Source organism: Balaenoptera musculus, chromosome 13, assembly GCF_009873245.2.
Source record: "Balaenoptera musculus isolate JJ_BM4_2016_0621 chromosome 13, mBalMus1.pri.v3, whole genome shotgun sequence".
In the NCBI taxonomy this organism is placed as follows: Eukaryota; Metazoa; Chordata; class Mammalia; order Artiodactyla; family Balaenopteridae; genus Balaenoptera; species Balaenoptera musculus.
In genome coordinates, this window is record NC_045797.1 from 2,226,451 (window position 1) to 2,245,469 (window position 19,019).

The 19,019-nt window shown below is 50.7% G+C and overlaps 1 protein-coding gene across 2 annotated transcripts in view; it reads right to left on the reverse strand.

Moving 5' to 3' along the window:
* Positions 1–17,478, reverse strand: part of NCK2 (NCK adaptor protein 2) — a 138,529-nt gene extending 121,051 nt beyond the window's left edge. Inside the window, exons 1-2 of one of the 2 annotated variants that reach the window (XM_036873596.1) lie at positions 17,254–17,478; positions 16,279–16,423 (exon numbers count right to left, since the gene is read on the reverse strand). The gene's annotated coding sequence lies outside the window, so the exon portion shown is untranslated. The remainder of the gene's footprint in view (positions 1–16,278; positions 16,424–17,253) is intronic. The other variant, XM_036873597.1, reaches the window with a different exon arrangement.
* Between the last annotated feature and the right edge of the window lie 1,541 nt (positions 17,479–19,019).

Consider the following 19,019-nt stretch of genomic DNA (forward strand, 5'->3'; position numbering starts at 1 on the left):
TAGGGATGCACGTGCACTAGGGATGCGGGTGCACAAGGGATGCGGGTGCTTTAGGGATGCGGGTGCAAGAGGGATGCGGGTGCACGAGGGATGCGGGTGCACTAGGGATGCGGGTGCACGATGGATGCAGGTGCACTAGGGATGGGGGTGCACTAGGGATGCGGGTGCACGAGGGATGCGGGTGCACTAGGGATGCGGGTGCACTAGGGATGGGGTGCACTAGGGATGAGGGTGTCTGCTGCACCCCCCCCACCTGCCTGGTGAAGACGCCCAGCCAGCCGCCACCAAGGGTCACCGCACACGTGTGCAAATACAACACACCCACGTGAAAACGCTCCAGAAAGGCCGCCAGGACCGCACTCGGATAAATCTCCTATTTACACGGGGAGGAGGCAGCCTGCAGGGGCACAGTGAAGAGCGTTATCAGAGGAGGGCAGACGAAACGTTAGGTAAATGTCGGCGGTCGTTACCGCCGAGCTCATTCTTGAGGAAGGGTCCTCCACACAGCCCCGCAGCTGATATCACAGCTCCGTGCACCAACTCTTCTTCCAAGCTACTTCTTATTTTATAACGTTATTTCTGTGAAATACGGGGTCAAAAACTCCAGGGACCCTTCTGCCGTTAACACCCGAGAACCAGAAAGTCAAACTCTTTAATGCGAGAGATTTTTAAAAGTCCCTGACAGTTTCCTGACGCTGGAAGTTACTCTAAACCCCTAAGTCCTGAATCCACAACCCAACCCAATCACTAGACTATTAAATCATCACAAATCCCAAAACACTATTTACATTCATTTTTTTCAGATAATAAACAGATATGTAATTTCCCACTATGACAATTTAAATAATTAAATTTACAAAAACTGACTAGGTCTTCTATCTGATTTAAGTACAATTAATTATTCTTAGGTTTTTCTTACACACAAAGGATTTTATGTTATGCGCTTGGGGGATGTTTTATCATCACCGCATGACTGGAGAGACTTCTGTGACGCAACAAAATTAAATTACTTTCCGCGACACCCATGTGGACCATCTCTGGCCCGAGGCCTGGGTGCCCAGCAGCTCCGTCATCAGATAAGACAGCACCCGGACCTGCCAGGCCCACGCCCTGTGCCGTGCACGCCCTCCCCATGTCAGAAGGGGAGGCCCAGGGCCTCCCGCTCAGGATGCTTTTAAATGGTTTTCATTTTATGCAGTTGCATGAGAAGACAGTTACTAAAGTATGATTTAAAAAAAGAATTTGAGGGATTCCCTGGTGGTGCAGTGGTTGAGAATCTGCCTGCCAATGCAGGGGACACGGGTTCGAGCCCTGGTCTGGGAAGATCCCACATGCCGCGGAGCAACTGGGCCCGTGAGCCACAATTACTGAGCCTGCGCGTCTGGAGCCTGTGCTCCGCAACAAGAGAGGCCGCGATGGTGAGAGGCCCGCGCACCGCGAAGAAGAGTGGCCCCCGCTTGCCGCAACTGGAGAAAGCCCTCGCACAGAAACGAAGACCCAACACAGCCATAAATAAATAAATAAATAAATAAATAAAAATTTAAAACTGGAAAAAAAATTAAAAAGAATTTGAGATGTACATGTGCTTCTTTAGGAATACGCTAACCAAGAGGGTATGGCAGGTCTAATAACCCCCGTAATTTCAAAGGAAGATGAGAGTAGCCCAAATCCCAACCATCTGCAACCACCACGATGGTTTGATACAAAAGCCCGGCTCATTTCTCTGATGGCCGTGAACGTCACGCGTTGTGCTCCCTGCTTTCACAACGGAAGGAAACACTAGTTAATAGCTAGTGAAGATAAAAATGTAAGTTTTTCACCCCAAGGCCACGGACCCCCTGAAGTCCATCCTCTCCCCACAGGGCCCCCGGAATAAGAACCGCCTTTGGGGAACCACTCAGAACTTCCCATGATGTCATGGACCAGGGCAGATTCAACAAATCCCTAGATTCCAGATTCGGGCGGGGCCCCAGGGAGGACCCGTCAGAGCAGAGGCTCCTGTGCTGTTGTAACAGGAACGCGTGCGGATGTGCGCAGACAACCCGAGCCGGGAGCCCAGGGCTGGACCAGTCCCCCACCCCTTCCCACACCCCTGGTCCGACGCTCTGCCACCTACTCACTACCGTTGCCTCCAGCAAGCCCTCTCCCAACTTGAAGCTGGAAGGAAGCTGAAGAGACCACCTTGTTCAGCCCTGCTTCTACATATGGAATGCTGCTTCCAGCAGACTTGCTATAAAGAAAACCCAAGCCCGGCCAATTCCAAAAATGCTGTCCTTAAACGTTTCCCAGCAAAGTGGGAGTTCTCATTTTCATGTCATGATTCTTCTACACATAGACGCCAAAACTCACATAAGCAACCCCAGTCAAAACAAAAAATTCAGTGAAAGATTTTTTTAACAATTATCAGAAACTACAGGTCAAAATAGAAGTCATAAATTATACTTTAACACGGAGGCATGGATTTAAAGAAAATAATGTTCAAAAAAGTCACTGCAGATGTTTATATGCAGTCAATTTTAATAAACAAAATGCACTAATACAAGCTATATGAACGCGAATGAACGTAACTGATTCTCTCTAATGTACGTAGCTCTGGGGAGGGCGGAACGGTAAGTAGTATCCCGACAGGGGGCCTTCCACCTCCACCCTCAAAGCATACCGTCAGTGGCAGGGCGCGGGGGAGGTACAAACAGGAAAGCGAAATAGGCTACCGGCCCTATTAACCCTGACCCTCTCTGCACCCCAGAGAAAGGCCAACCACTCTTCGGCCTGATCAGCCACTGGAGGAAAGCCCCACGCCATCCCCTCCCCAGGCCAGCTCCTGAGCCCACTCCCCGCAGCCCAAATCTGCTAGCACGCACACCTGGAGCCGCGTCAGGGCACCTGGGCAGCTGGTAAGGGCCGCCAGAGCGGCTGTGTCCACAGATGCAGCGCACCTTCCCTGGGCTGGGACTGCAGCAGGACCTCCGCCCGCCCTTCACCGGGTCTGCCTGAGCACAGGATGGCCATCTCAGAGCGTGAAGCGTCGGGCCTGTGCCGAAACCAGGAAGATCTGCTTCTGGTTTTTATTTGCCCAAATTGGACGAAGTCCACGGACACTCCCATCGTCACACGTGCACACACTCACCTGCTCTCACTCACACACACACGTGACAGAACCATTTCAGACAAGCCTGGCACTGAGGACCGTCCTCCTCTGGCCCAGACTGACCTTTGCAGGGCAGGGTTCACGGCTGTGACTCCATTTCCCTCCACCGGACCTCTGAGGGCGTTGGGCTTCCTTCCAAGACTGCAGCGCAAACAGAGGAGCCCTGGGTCACTCCCCAGTGGGCCCGCAGCGGACAGCCTGGCAGAGCCGACCTCGGCCAGGAAGTCAAGGTTAGCGGGGACAAGCCACGTTGATATCATGCACCCTTGACAGGATGCGATGAAAATGACGCTCTCCCTCTGTGGTGTTCTCCCCCAAACCTGTGATCCAGCCTAATCACGAGAGAAACACCAGACAGATCCCAACAGGGGAACATTCCACAAAACACCTGACTGGTCCTCCTCAACGCTGAAAATATCGTCAGGAGGAGGAGAGTCTAGAAACTGTCACAACCAAGAGGAGCCTCAAGAGACACCGTGAGTAAATGGAATGCGGTCTCCAGGATGGGATCCTGGGGCAGAAAAGACCATTAGGGAAAAAGTAAGAAAATCCAAAAAAGTACGGACCTCAGTTAACAATAAAGTACCAGTCTTGGTTCGTGAGCTGTGACCAGTGTACCAGAGTAACGGAAGATGTTAACAACAGTGGAAACCGGATGCTGGGTATGGCAACTCTCTGTACTCTCTTTGGAATTTTTCTATAAATCTAAGACTTTTCTAAAATTAAAGGTTCATTTTAAAATATATATGTACTGAACATACTATACATAAATCCATATATGCAAAGCATAACATGAACGCCTTTCAACAATTACACAGTGTACTTTGGAAAAATTAGTAAAAACTGTACTCAACAAAAGGAGATAAACACATTTATTGATTAGCTCAACACAACAGTGTAAGGTTATTTACTTGGTTGAAACAGAACAATTTTTGCTGTTCTTCAGAGAACACATGACCTGTACTTACATACATAAAATAATACTCTACACGAGTCTGTAAACGACAACAAAAATCTTGCTTCCTTGAATGAGACCCAAAAAAGACTTATTTAGCATGCGTTAAATTCTCTCCTATTAAGGTCCCTGAGAGCCAGGAATCAATGTATTCCAATCAATCTTTAAAACGGCCAACACAAAACTCATACGTCAAATTAAATTCTCGTTATTCTCAAATTAAGTTTCACTTAAACACTAAGCATTAATTACAGTATATCACAAATCAATTACAATGTATCACAAAAACTATTTTACACTAACCCATGTCATCAAAAGTTAAAGGAGGAACTGTAAACTAGTTCAGTGTGAAACAGAGGACAAATCACTAATTATGATTTGAATTGTTTTGAATGCCAGGATTAAATTATTTCCGGATGCTAAACAGAAACACAGAATCTGGTCCACCGACTTGCTGTTAAAAGGACACAATGATTTGGGAACTAGATGAAGCCGAGGTCAACGACCTGAAACACTGCATTTGAACAAATACAAAAAATAACATCTATAATGGAGCGAACAAATAGTTCCCATTTCAAAGGAAACACTTCGAACTCGACAATCAGGATAAAAAACAAACCTGCAAAACGCCTGAACAGGACAGATTTACAATATTCATCACCAATCCAGGGGAAGCAATAATCTGACTAAATAAACCTTTTCTAGATTAAAATGTAACGGCATAATGCACTTACACCGTCATCAATTAGAAAAAAAAAAGGAATCAGAAGTATCAGCGTGCTTCCTGACGCCGGCATTCCATTAAAAGCAGCAGTAAGTAGTTTTGTTCTTTTTCTTTTTAAGAGCTAAAAGTCGTAGGCAAATAAATCACATGTAAGCAGAATTTATATAATCTGAAAATTACGGAGTAGTTGACCCCAAAACCACATGTTCATCCTAAGCAAACTGACAGCGTGGCCTCACGCAGGCCCTGGAAGACAGCGCCGTCCCGGGAAGGGAGGATGGTGTTGGGGGAGGACAGGGTGCCGGCCCCAGCTGCAGTGGCCACAGAGCTTTACCAGCGGCAACTGGGACCATCCTTGCTCAGCGGACACTCCACGGTCTCAGGGCTGCCTGACTCTCCCGAGATTATCTGAAATGAATTCTCCCTGGCCTTGAGGACTTTCCATGGGTCTCCCCTGCACCACCCACAGGACCCCACAGAGAAGCATGGGCACTCATTTTGTACACTGAGATGAGAGTCGATTGTGAACCTGCAAAATCACTCTGGGCTGGTTCACAAGCTCCCTGAGGGCAGGGCTTTGTGTGGTCCACCTTCGTATGTTCATAGCTCCTAGCACGGTGCTTCTGCTGTAGCCGGCACTCTAAAGTATTCACTGGGTGACAATTCAGGGACAGCAAACTAGTCCGGCAGTCTGATCTGTGGGTCAGATCGGGATGGAGAAGGCAGCATGTGCTTTGTCCCCGCACACGTGCCCTTCGGTCCTCCAGCCAGATTCACAAAAAGGGACCAAGCAGCCTCAGTTTACCATACGCAGGCCGGTTCAGCCCACTCTGCTTTGAAGACCCTGCTCGAATAAGGAACTGCACAGCTGCAATTTCTAAACAGGGAAGGCAGAGCCACAAAAGGTCTTTGAAAACATCAGCGTTAAGCCCCTGCTTCTCAGAAGATGAGACGGAGGTGGAGAGGCGTTAGAAGCAAGCCGGGCAGCTTGGGCCAAACTAGCAGCAGGGGGAAAGGAGCACGCGTACCCTCGCTGCTCACAGGAAACCAGACGTCTCGAGTTCACATTTAGACCAGCTATTACTGAAGTTCAGGATGAGGCTGCTTGAAGCCAGCCCCTATCATAATGAAAAGGCAGGAAGTTACTGCATGCCGGCAAACGTTTTATTTTGAGGGAAGAGGGGATTTCAATACCGTAAACACAAAGCCCTGAGGAAGCCCTGCGTCCCGCAGCTCCAGATCCGGGGCATGACCTGACAGCAGGACCCCTGCGGCCAGTCCCTGCCCCTGTGACCCTCACTTTCCTTCTCTCCGCAGTGGCCAAGTCACAGTACTTGCTCCTCCACCAATGTGTCAGGATCAAATGATACAATGACACACGCAGAACAATTAGACACACACAGTGTTATGCAGCACACAACTGCAGAACCTCCAAGTCTGTCCAGAGAGTTACTATTCATCTTTCCTAGGTCTTTCTCAGTGCCCATGAGGATGGGAGGTTAAGGAAAGAAAAAGACTGACTGTACTTTTAACCATCTCCACCGAGAAAAGTTCAAAAATGTCCAGAGCGCTGATTCTGTGTTTATCCTAGCACCAGAACAGGAAGAGAGGAGATACAAGAAGTGACCAAGTAAAAGGGAAGAGCAATACAACAGGAAATGATTTACAGAAAACAGATCTAGATTAAGCCAAGGAAACTTCTAACCGGCAGCCCTCTCAATTTCTAGGCTTCTCTGACTTTATCAAGTCAGAGCCTGCTTATAAAGAAAAAGAAGTGCAGAAAGAACATGACAATCAAGGCCAGCTAACAGGCAGCTCTGCCACTGAGCCAGACGCTGAAAGAGACTAACAACCCAATTATCATCTTCCCTTTCCTCTTCCCTGGATAAGGTCTAATTTGTGATATTTTGGTTCTCTCTCCCCTGAAGAGTTTATTTTAGAACTATATAAAAAAAGGAAATAAAACATTCAAAAGCTAACAGATGTGACCAGCTCAAAGATTAGCAGGCTGAACCTAGGATCTTATAAACTTCAGTAACAACACGAACTTTTTTTTTTTCTATAAACAATCACCAATTGTAAGGATTCTGAGCTAAGTAAACAGAGGTCTTTGATTAAACCAAACTCTGAAAATCAACTACCTATTAAAAGCCATTGATAAGGGACCCCATTACTTCCCTGTTTGTGGACATTCTAAAGGGAATGTGTTGTCACCCCGGTTCAGCCAGATTTCATAATGCTTCCTACAAAATCAGCACTTCGTATTTATATGGTCCAAAGAGGCAGAAGTAGAAAATTTAAAAAACAATGCATGCCATACTTTACCACCAACAATATTACAGATAAACCATGGTTAACTCAGTTATATTAAAGTTTCTCCTTTATATACTTAACTGTAGAGGTGTACAAATACTGTTTAGCTTTCTAAATAGGTATTATTTTTCATGTTTACAAAACTGCAGGGAAAAAATGATCTCCAAGAGGGCAACTGTGTGAAAGAATACGTGGGCCATTAATTGAAAGGTTTAAGCAAAGTATAAGAGCAGTCGCTCGTAACAAGGCTGCTGAAACACTGACTTTTCAGGCCAGTTGACCCTCTGATGTGGGGACAGTCTGGTGCATTGTGGGATGCAGGCTAGCATCCCTGGTCTTTGCCCACTGGACACCGGGACCACTCTCCAGTCTTGACAACTGGAAAATGTCCTCAGACACCACCAGTTGTCCAGAGGGGCAGAGCCACCCCTGGTTGAGAACCACTAATTTACATACAAGAGTAGAGGATCAAGTCTCAAGTTCCTTTTTTTTTTTTCTTAATTATTTGTTTACTTATTTATTTTGGCCGCGCTCTGCAGCATGCAGGATCTTAGTTCCCCAACCAGGGATCGAACCCATGCCCCGTGCATTGGGAGCGCAGTCTTAACCACTGGACCGCCAGGGAAGTCCCATCAAGTTTCTTTTTTTAATATTAACCCCTGAAAAGGTATCCTCTTGTATTTGCAAAAGTGAATTGCTTTTATTTCTTAACCCAAATCTACCAGCTAGGAAAATTCAAAAACGAATGGGAATTTTCAGGTATGCAGTATGTTGAAAACATTTTCTGCCTTTGACTGTAACAACCCTCTCCGACCTGAGACATTAAGGAAAAGAGGATCTCCTTCTTCCAGAAGGCAGGGCAGCCTTCCCTCCCGGGGCTGAGCTCGCCTGGTGCAAGGCACAGTCAAGTTCAAGCAGCAACAATTACACACCGGAGCCCTCATCTACGACCCTCAACGGAGCCTCAGTTCCACCCAGGCACCCTTGAAAATGAAAATGACAACAGCAGAGGGTCTGTTGTCCTCCCCCCATTTTTAAGAGGACAGTTTCTTTATAGTCACCGCTGGGTCTTATCTCCTGAACCACATGAAAGAGACCTACGACGGAGACGCTAAGAAGGGAAATGAAGCAGCACAGACGTCTTAATAAAGGGAGGGGAGCTTGTACATACGAGCCAGGCCAGTCCGAAAAAGGCAGTAACTGAACACGTAAAGGAAAACCATCCGAGTGCAGGTAAGCAAGGCAGAGGACTTCAGCTGCATGGTCAGGGTCGGGGAATCACACACAAATGTGAAATACAGAGGGAAGAACCAAAAGAAAGGAAAAATCTGCTTTTATATCCGTCTTGCCAGATTCTGCTCCTAAATCTGTTCCTTAAAAAAGAAAGCAGTTTGGTGAAAATTCACTATTCACCTATATCAAATGTCCTGAAACTGATTCTAAAGTAACTCCCTGGGCTTCCCTGGTGGCGCAGTGGTTAAGAATCTGCCTCCCAATGCAGGGGACACAGGTTCGAGCCCTGGGCCGGGAAGATCCCACATGCCGCGGAGCAACTAAGCCCGTGCGTCACAACTACTGAGCCTGCGCTCTAGAGCCCGCGAGCCACAACTACTGAGCCTGCGTGCCACAACTACTGAAGCCCGTGGTGCCTAGACCCCGTGCTCCGCAACAAGAGAAGCCACCACAATGAGAAGCCCGCGCACCGCAACAAAAGAGTAGCCCCCGCTCACCACAACTAGAGAAAGCCCGCGCACAGCAACGAAGACCCAACGCAGCCAAAAATAAATAAATAAAATAAATTAATTAAAAAAATAAAAAATAAAAAAAAATAAAAAAAATAAAGTAACTCCCTGAATCCCTCGTTATTTCATGGTCTCTTAAAAATACTCCAGCAGCTTGCAGTTTTTACGTCCATGTCCCCAAGCTGGTTCCCATCACTCAGAGCAACAAGAGAGCTGTTTATCCCCAATCCCAACATCTCCCCACCACCCCTGCCCACAACACACACGGACTTGAAAACAGGGACACAAGCTTTTAAAGGGACTGTCCTTAAAACGAACACAGCTGGAAAGGGGGAAAGAGACAGAACTGCTCTTCTGTAGCCAGGCTTGCAAGTGACATAATTAAAATATCTGTTGACTCGCAGACATCCTTAAATGCTCAGCCAAAACTCATAGGATACGAAACTGAGGCACATCCTTTAAGGAAGATCGATGCAGACACTGATGGGCTTCGTCCAATGAGACAGCCACTGGCGCCTTCTCTAAGCATCTCACGCCCACCTCTCCCTCTTCTAAGATTCCTCCCGAGCTGGCCGTCCTCACCGCCACTGGGAGAATTATTAAGCTTGTTTAAGTAAATAAATCTTTGCTGCTCCTCCTCCTGGGACAGGCTGCACGGAGAGAAGCAGCTGGACGGCAAATCTAAGCCTGTGAATTCAGAGAGCCTGCCCGCGTGATAGCCCATCGGAGACCACCGCCTTCCCGACCTGGAAACACACAGAAGTCCCCCCAACAGTACCACACTCTCGACTGTATGTCAGTTCCATCTGCCCCGAGGGGAGGCTACCCAGTGCTTCCAGGGCCCTCCAACAACGGAAGGGCGAGTTTAGGATGGTCCGGCACTAGAAGCCTCGCTTAGGACGGCAGCCGATGTCAAAGTTCCCACAAAGTTAGAACAGCAGTCTTCCAAAATTCCAAATCACCTGAGAACTCATCAGAAAAGCAAATTCTCAGGCCCCCCTGCAGACACTCTGGTGTGCGTCCAGCCATGGGAGCTTGAAGGAACCCTCCAGGGGATGCTGAGGGCCTGCTCTGAGCTGGACAGTGTGTCTGTTTGGGGGCCCCGTGGCCCGTGGTACTCAGAAAGGAGGGCTGGCAGGCAGGAGCAGCAAGGCCGGTGGTGCTCGCCGCTGCGCCTCTGTGACCCTCCACGGCACACCCGCCAGCACCACTGGAGCAGCTGGTGATTATTCGTGATGCCCTTCCAGAGTCCAGGGACTCCAGCATAACTTGGCTGGTAAGAGGTTCCCAGAATGAACGACCTCCAAGCTCTACTCCCTATCAATGGTTTTCCATTATGCTTCTCCAATCTTACACCATCATAAAAGTTTACAGCTCTGTTTATGCACTTTCAGATACACCTTAATGAAGAGATGGTGGCCTAGCTTAGTGGATTAGAGCAGAGCCTCAGAAGTCAGACAGCCTGAGTGTGAATTCCAGACCTGCCACTGACCAGCTCTGGAACCTCCGGCAGCCTGACCTGCTATGTCTCCATATCCTCGACTATAAAGAGAAACGCAAGAAATCACACTCAGGGTTTTTTTTTTAATAAATTTATTTATTTTTATTTATTATTTTTGGCTGCATTGAGTCTTCACTGCTGTGCACGGGCTTTTCTCTAGTTGCGGCGAGCGGGGGCTACTCTCTGTTGCGGTGCGCGGGCTTCTCATTGCAGTGGCTTCTCTTGTTGCGGAGCACGGGCTCTAGGTGCGCGGGCTTCAGTAGTTGTGGCACGCAGGCTCAGTAGTTGTGGCTCGCGGGCTCTAGAGCGCAGGCTCAGTAGTTGTGGCGCACGGGCTTAGTTGCTCCGCGGCGTGTGGGATCTTCCCGGACCAGGGCTCGAACCCGTGTCCCCTGCATTGGCAGGCGGATTCTTAACCACTGCGCCACCAGGAAAGCCCCACACTCAATTTTTGAAGGCATTCAGTGAGCTACTGTTCTGTGTAACGTGGTCAGCACAGTCACTACAACGTGTGGTGTGTGTGCGTTAGGGAAGAAGCCAGTGATCACTACAGAAATCTGATTTTTAGGTTCTATACTTAGAAATTAGGTGCTTAAATATATCGGAAATACACTCAACACTACAATCCCCCAAAAGTTATTTTGCATTGGTAACTTAACCTCTAGAATTCTACACACATTTTAAAACGTTTGTAAAATATACAAGTATCCTGATTCTAGGTAACCACATCTGGTTTGAGTACTCTAAAATTGCTTGAGTACCTGAAATATCACAGTATTCCTTAGAACTACAGATTACACCTTTCCCACTAAAGAATAATAATTACCATTATTATGATCCCAGGTTGCTTCCTCTGTGTCTTTTCAGCTATCTCAACTTAGGAAAACACAGACTAAGTGAAGCTTGCATCATCGAAGTGTACAGACCTGTGCTCTCCAGCATGCAACCACCAGCCTCATGGGGCCACTGAACACCCAAATGTTGCGAGGGAAGAGGTATGCCATGAACGGAGAACACGTGCTGGCTTTCAAAGACTTCACACAAATAGAAGCATGTGAATCATCACATTAATAATGTTTTATGTTGAGCACGTGGGACTAAAAATACTTTGGCTCTACCAGGTAGAAGAATAGATTGTGAAAATTAGTTTCCCTTGTTTCTTTTTACATCTTTAACGTGGCTACTAGACAGTTAAAACCCCATCTGTGGCTCGCATTATATTTCAATGGGACAGCACGGCTCCTGACAATCTCTTCAAGGGGCGTTTGCAGGAAACACCCCGCATTAAAACAGACACAGGCAGCGTTTTCGGCACCAGCCTCTCCTCCTTCCTTAAGGGTCAGGTACAGTTCCGGGGCACGAAACTGCAGTTGCGCCGTGATGCTGTTATTACAAGGGTAACACTGAATCGGCCCCAAAGTACAGAAGTCTTTAAAAATAAACTGACAATAAACGTTATCACAACTAGCAGGCAACCATCCAGTGTGTGCTGGGGGGTGGGGAAGCACATTTAGAGGCTGGGAAGGCAGCGAGGAGCCCGTGGTGCAGGCCCACGGTGGCCACGCTGAGGACTGGGGACACTGACCCGAGGGCAGTGCAGAGCCAGCGATGGGACCACGGCCAGGCTCGAGTACCCGGGCGCAGTGAGCAGGGTGGTAGGCGTGGTGAGACAGGTGTTCCGCCAGTGCGAGAGGGGAAGTAAGTACCGCAGGGCTCAGATGCAAGAGATCTTCTGGAGGTAGAATTAATTAGTAAGACTGGGATTTGGGAGGCAAGGGAGAGTCCAGGATGACGCAGTGAGTCAACGCTGGGGACATTAACGAGAAGGCAGGCAGGTCAGGAGGTGGTGCCGACAGCTGTGACGTTCAGAGTTTTCAGTGGAAATGACCGGAGAGAAGTCGGGTGATTCACTTGAATGCCCGACTGAGTCATGAACGAACAGGTTTGCAACTGGAGAGCTGCGGTCACACAGGTGATCACCTGGAACAGCTCACGCTGGCCCAGGCCAGCAACGCAGGCAGCGATCGGGGTGGACGTCACCAAACCCGCCCGCACCCGCCAAGGGGACGCTGGCTCCCAGCAGATCCACGGTCTCAGCAGCAGCCCCAGCAAAGCTCCTGGCCCCAGGCTCCATCCACGGCCAGGAAACGCTCTCGTTTCCATACCAAATCCAGCACTTTCCGTACATCTCGCAGTTGATCATGATCCTGATCCAAAAACCGTGCTGCAGCTGAGCCAACACCGGCTGAGGGCAAGCGTCCACAAATGGAACTGGTCAGGGATAGTTCTCTCTCCTAATGGTTCTCCTCAAAGCCTGAAGCCTCTGGATCCCGGCGGCCGCCTTCCCCGCGTGTGGAGGCTGCGTGACGAACACTGAGCTGCCATCCCCTCCCCTCCCCGCCGCAGATGTCCTCAAGCACCAGATTCCAGATCGGGGTGACAGAAGCCACAGGAAGCCCTAAAATCAGCAGCCTGGTTTTGAACAGAGTGACGCACTGTTATGAACTGAACTGCCCCCCAAATTCACATGTTGAAGCCCTCACCCCCGACGTGCCTGCGTCTGTAGAAGGAGCCTTGGCAGCAACTAAAGTTCAATGAGGTCAGAAGGGTGGGGCCCTAACCCAACAGGACTGGTGTCCTCCTAGGAAGAGGAACAGACACCAGAACTCCCCACATGCAGGGCGTGTGAGGGCACAGCAGGAAGAGAGGCTCACCGAGAACCGAGAACCGAGTCTGCCAGCACCTGGATCCTCACTTTACAGCCTCCAGAAGGGCGAGAAATAAGCTACCTTTTCACGCTCAGCCTGTGGGATCTGTGAGGGCAGCCTGAGCAGGCGTGCACACACTGAATGGGGACAAGCGCCCTTCAACTCGCAGAGACTGTCCAGGCCGACGGGCTCAGACACCGAAATCAGGACAGGAGGTCACCTCCAGAGTGAACTCACCTGCCCGCCCCGCTCCCACCTGCAGCCGGGCAGAGGCCCACTGGGTCCACACACTCCGCCCATCAGGACCTGCGGCAGACCCGCAGCCTCCCACGGACTACCACGCCCAGCACCTCTGGGGGTCGTCTCCTCCTGCTGAGCAGGCAGGGGGCTCTGTCACCCCGCCACTGTCTCTGGGCTCCGGGGTCCTCACACAGACCTCAGGGCCAGAGCCCACGTCACCATGTTATTTCGATACTAAGTATGGTGGCGGATGGGAAAGCTAATTGGTAAACCATAATTTTCCATTTGAACACTAGTACCTGTTGTTTTTATCTGACTTGAGCGTTTCAGATCTTCATTTAACTACCAACCAGCAAAACAATCCCACTTTCCAAAACTCTCAAAAGGGGAAATTGCAGTATTTCGATTCTGAGCGCACTTGAAGCTTCTTTTCTTAAAAACATTAAAAAATGGTATAAAAAGAGGTAAGAGGAAACTAAATGGCTAGCTTACCAGGCCAGGATAACAAATGCTCTGCCCAGAGTTTCCAGTTCAGGTTAACCTGGACAGACAACCTATTGAAAAGTAAAATATTTAGGCAACCCACCAGGGGTTTATATAGCTGGGTTTGCTTTTCGTCTCGTTTTTTTTTTTTTTTTTTAATTAATTTTAGCTTCAGGACTATAAATGATTCCTTTGACAGAGAATTTACCAAATAGAGAGGCCACCAGACCAAATCCTCCCATTGTCTGGACCTGGACATGCTGGAAACAAAACCTTATGAACCTAGAGCCTTAATGACTGACAGGCTCAGAACTCAATATTCACGTGTTCGATCAGTATTTTCTGGGCATCCGTGTGTACAAGGGATGAACACAAACCACGGGGCCAACTGTGACAAATGTGTGTGTGTGTGTGTTGGGGGAGGGAGTTATAACTGGTTAATGTTGATTATACCTTCAGAAATTGACACACTTTGGGAACCATTCAAAGTGAAATGCAGGAAAAGAGAAAAACAGTCTAATTTTTAAAACCGTGTTACTAAAATGGCCTAAAGAAACAAGAAACTATCTTTACTTTAGCTCCATACTTTTGAAACCGTTAAATGGCTCTCTTGACCTCCTTCTAAACTGCCTTAACTCAAGCATTTAACAGTATCATCACGATGTCATTTTTAGCCTTTGAAAACACGCCACAAAGGGTTTCCATCACTCATTTTAGGAAAGAGAAACATTTTGGAAGGGACATTTGCAACTCATCTGGATGGGAAAACTCATCTCATAAGCCTCAGGTTTGAGTTGTGGGGAGTTTCCAGTTCATCTGTGAAAAAAGTTAGCTTACTAGATTTCCAAACATGGTCCACCACCCTACCCTGCAGTTCTAGCGAACAATCTTCCCCTTGATTCTTCATATAGGAGAAGCATGTCCCCGGCCCTCTCCCCTGGTTCACTGCAGGCCATTCTGGGCAGTTAACAAGCATGAGTATCCCGGAGAAACATGGTAACACGGCCTCATCCAGCCGATGCTAATGAAGTGACCAAGGAAAAAGCTCCAGGTCATTCTGGGCAATGGAGAAGACTTCAGGGTATCTTAAAAGGTTATCCAGTTTGTATACACACAAGAAAGATTTCGGGTGTGTTTACAGTGGACGATAACGCATTTCTCAAATACTGTGTACATATGATCTGTTTGTTGGAAAACCTCAATAATCCCCCAATGCAAATATTTTAACAGAGGCTGGGAAAAATGGCAGCTTCAAAGAGATGAGGGATGAAGAGAACTGAAGTATAGGGCATGTAGTAAAGAAAACCTCAAAGCCTGACAAATGAGCACAGCTACTTGCAATCACCTTAATCAGGCCCCATCTTAAATGGGGAGCGAAGGCGATGGGTCAGCCTATCCTCCGGATGGCAATTTACCACCCAATTTCATCCCGTGGCCCAGGATCAATCCTGCTGAATATTTAGGTAGCAGCTGAGAAGCCCGGGGCCCAGGTGAGGCCTCTAGGTTACTACCAGCTTACAGCTGCTTTAAGTTCCCAGTTTCAGCCTCAACTAGCTGCAGCCAGAGGCCCACTAAGATCCAGCCACTTTCTTCAAAACTACTTCTAGGGCTTCCCTGGTGGCGCAGTGGTTGAGAATCCACCTGCCAATGCAGGGGACACGGGTTCGAGCCCTGGCCCGGGAGGATCCCACATGCCACGGAGCAACTAAGCCCGTGTGCCACAACTACTGAGCCCGTGTGCCACAACTACTGAGCCCGTGTGCCACAACTACTGAGCCTGCGCTCTAGAGCTCGTGAGCCACAACTACTGAGCCTGCGCTCCGCAACAAGAGAAGCCCCCACTCACCGCAACTAGAGGAAGCCCACGCACAGCAACGAAGACCCAACGCAGCCAAAAATAAATAAATTTTAAAATAATAATAATAAATTTTAAAAAAAAAACTACATCTAACCAACCTGGAGGAGAGAAACATCAAAGTAGGATTTTCCCTCGTGGTCACTAATTCAGAAACACGGTTAACACCCACGTCTGGGGAAACCCCTGTTCCAAACACCTAAAAACCTACACTGACAGCTCCGTCTCCTGGTTAGGCCCACTCGATGACAGCTCAGTCTCCTGGTTAGGCCCACTCGATCTGCTCATGCTCACTGGTTGCCACCCTCTTTATACAACCCCACCACCCATGCCTGAATCCTGTCATTAATTTACCCGTTTATCTAGGGCCACTGGGTAAGTGAATTAAGGGAGTGTTCAGAAGCAAAGTTTTGATCTGCTTTGATAAGTTAAAGCAGCCCAGATTAATTTCATTTTCAGTCGTTTTAAGCCTTGCAAAGCCCTGCTGCTTACGATATCAAATGCAGTGGATGAAACACACCCTGAATAACTCTCATTCCTACCAAAATCCCTTTGGCGAAGCCCAGGAGAAAGCCGCACTGGGCCGGGGCCAGGCAAGGACTCCCCTACCTGTGGGTCCCGCAAGCCACACCGGGCGGCCTCGCAGGGTGCAGTTGCTTTGGGGTCAAAGGAAGGGGTGGGCCTGCGCGGGCCCAGCGCTGCGGCCTGCTCATCCCGTTGTGCAGACGCAAACTTGCCAGGTTCAGCCCTAAACCTGTTGGCAAAATAAACAAAGCCAGATACAGGGGACACTGCCGACCTGACCTGTCCTGGGTGCCAGAGGCCGACCCGCGCCCGCTCCTGCTTTGTCCCCCGCGCTGTAGAGACGCCAGTGAGTCCGGAACCCCCGGGCACCCGCGCAGCCCTTCCAGGGCGATCTCCACGGTCCACAAACGAAAGCGTTTTGCGATCACACCCCCCCCCCGCACACTCCACGCCGACTGCGCTCACCAGGGAGTTACCGTCTACGCCCTCAAGTCACACACCGAATTCTTCCAGAACCAATGGGTGGTTCGATCGCCCAGAATAAGCCCAGGGTAGCGCGATCGTGAGAAACTTTGTTTCCGGGGCCGGTGATCTCGGGCAGGATGCGGAGCCCGGCCCCGGCACAAAGCGCCGGGCCCGGAGAGCCTCCCTGACGCCAAGTGACAGCAGCTCCACGCGGGTTCGCAAACAGTCGCGACCCACAGAAGTTCCACGGGCCGCGCTCGCCTCCCGCGTCCTGAGTGGAGCCTGCGATCCGCGCGGTCCTCCCCGGGGGCGCGCCCGGCCCCCGCTCCGCGCCCCGCGCGGGCCCAGTCCCGGGACCGCCGCGCAGGCCCGCCTAGCCCGCCCGGCCTGGGGAGGGGACGAGCCGGAGGTGCCGGCGGCCGCGGGGCCAGGCCGCGAGGGGACCCGGCTCCCGGCCCCGGCGCGCCCCGCCCCGCCAGCCCCGCGGCGCCGCAACTCCGAGAGCGGCCCAAGTTGGCGGCCCCCGCCCCGGCCCCGGCCCCGGTCCCCGGTCCCCGGTCCCCGGCCCCCGGTCCCCTCCCCGGCCCCGCTTACCTCGCGCGCCGCCCGCCGAGGCCGGGGAAGCGGCGCGGGTCCCGGGCGGCGGCCGCGCAGCGCCCGCCCAGGCGCCGCTCTTTGTCTGCGCCCCTCGCTCCTCCCGCCGCTCGGCGGACGCTCAGGCCCGGGCGGACCCCGCGGGCCCGGCCGACCCCAGCCGCCGAGCCCCGCGCCCGCCGGCCCGCTCTGCTCCGGCCTCCGCTCCCGCCGCGGCGCCCCCGCCCCTCCCGGCAGCGTCCGCCGCGCGCCCTTCCTCCTCCGCCTCCTCCGCTCCGCCCCGTGACGCCGCCGGGGCCGCCCAGGCCCGCGCGCCCACCGCCCGGGACCCACCTGGGCGCGCACGGCGGCCGGGCTCGGGCGGCGCCGGAACCGGCGCGGGGCGCGGGGCTCGCGGCTCGGCCGGGTGCGCAGCCCGGCCCGGGGGACCCTGCGCGGGGCCGGGCCGGGCGCCGAGGAGAGGGGAGGGGAGGGGAGGCCCCGCTCCGACCCTGCGCGCTGGGGGAGCGAATAGGAGGACGGGAGAGGCGAGCAAGGCAGCAACTTCGGCATCGAAGGACCGGCGGGTGGTCTTTCCATCCTCTTTTTGTTTGATTTTCTTATCAGGACGCCCTGGGGCTCGGCCACCGCCCCCCTCCCGGAAGCCTTCGCCTGGCACCCTCGGCGAGGCAGGCCTGCGGTCCATCAGAAAAGTGACTTAGAAAAATGTCACTTCCTCTCTGTAATTGCTTCTGGGCATTTTTATTTATTTGCCTTGTATCTATTTACTTTCCCAACCAGACACTTTTTGACTCTGTTATCGTCGGAAGCACTTCTTAAAAGCAGGGGAGGAAACCCAAAGTGTGTGCCTGCGTTCCCTCGTGTCCAGCTCGAGCCCGCCCACCGGGCAGAATCCTGGAAGGAGTTGTAGGAATGTGGGCCCCAGAGGGAGTTGTCACTGGTAGTGGAACCCTCCGGTCACCTGGCCACATGCTTACCTGTAACCCCAGAGAAGGGGGAAAGACGCAAGTTTCCTTAAACAGGCACATGTATCCAGATGTCTGTCATCAATCCCCTCCCCATATGGCTTCCCAAAAGGAAACCCTAGTACTCAAATGATTCTGATTTCCTGGTGGAATAGCCCGGATCCATGTTAATGAAATTCTTTCTTAGGCTCCAGGCTTCTTCTTATATTAAAGCAATAATAGTTTACCCAAGGTGACAAGGCGTTGTCACTGAATGAATGGCTCATCCCCTGCCTTGTTCCCCAGCAGAAGTACCCAAGGAGGGTCCTTGGAGCCAGTATAACTTTGAAGTCGCAGTTGAGTGGTTGAGTCTCTGCTTCTTCAACTCCAGAACAAGTGTTTCTGAACCTATCTAAAATCTATCACATGGGGAGATAATATTTACCTCGCTCCCCTGTTAAGTCCCTGGCGTGCTTCCTGGCAGTAGGAAGCACTCGGTGGTCAGTGGCTGGAGGGGATACAGTGCACTGAGCCAGGATGGGTCCAAAGTCAGGGAGCTGGACAGCCACCTGCTCTATGGTGTTGAGAAAGAAGCTCCCTCAGTCCATTGTTTCGTGAAAACTTTGTCTTCCTAATAAGGAAAGCAGAATGATAGTAAATGGTCTGGCCCAATTTTAAATTAGTTTACTCAAAATGGGTATAACAACATTGACCCAATTTCTTACTGCTTGTCTGTTTTGTAACCTTCGCTGAATCAGGAGTTGAACTCCTCATCCTTCTCTGATTCTTTGTAAAGTCACCAAGGACATTATCTAAAACCCA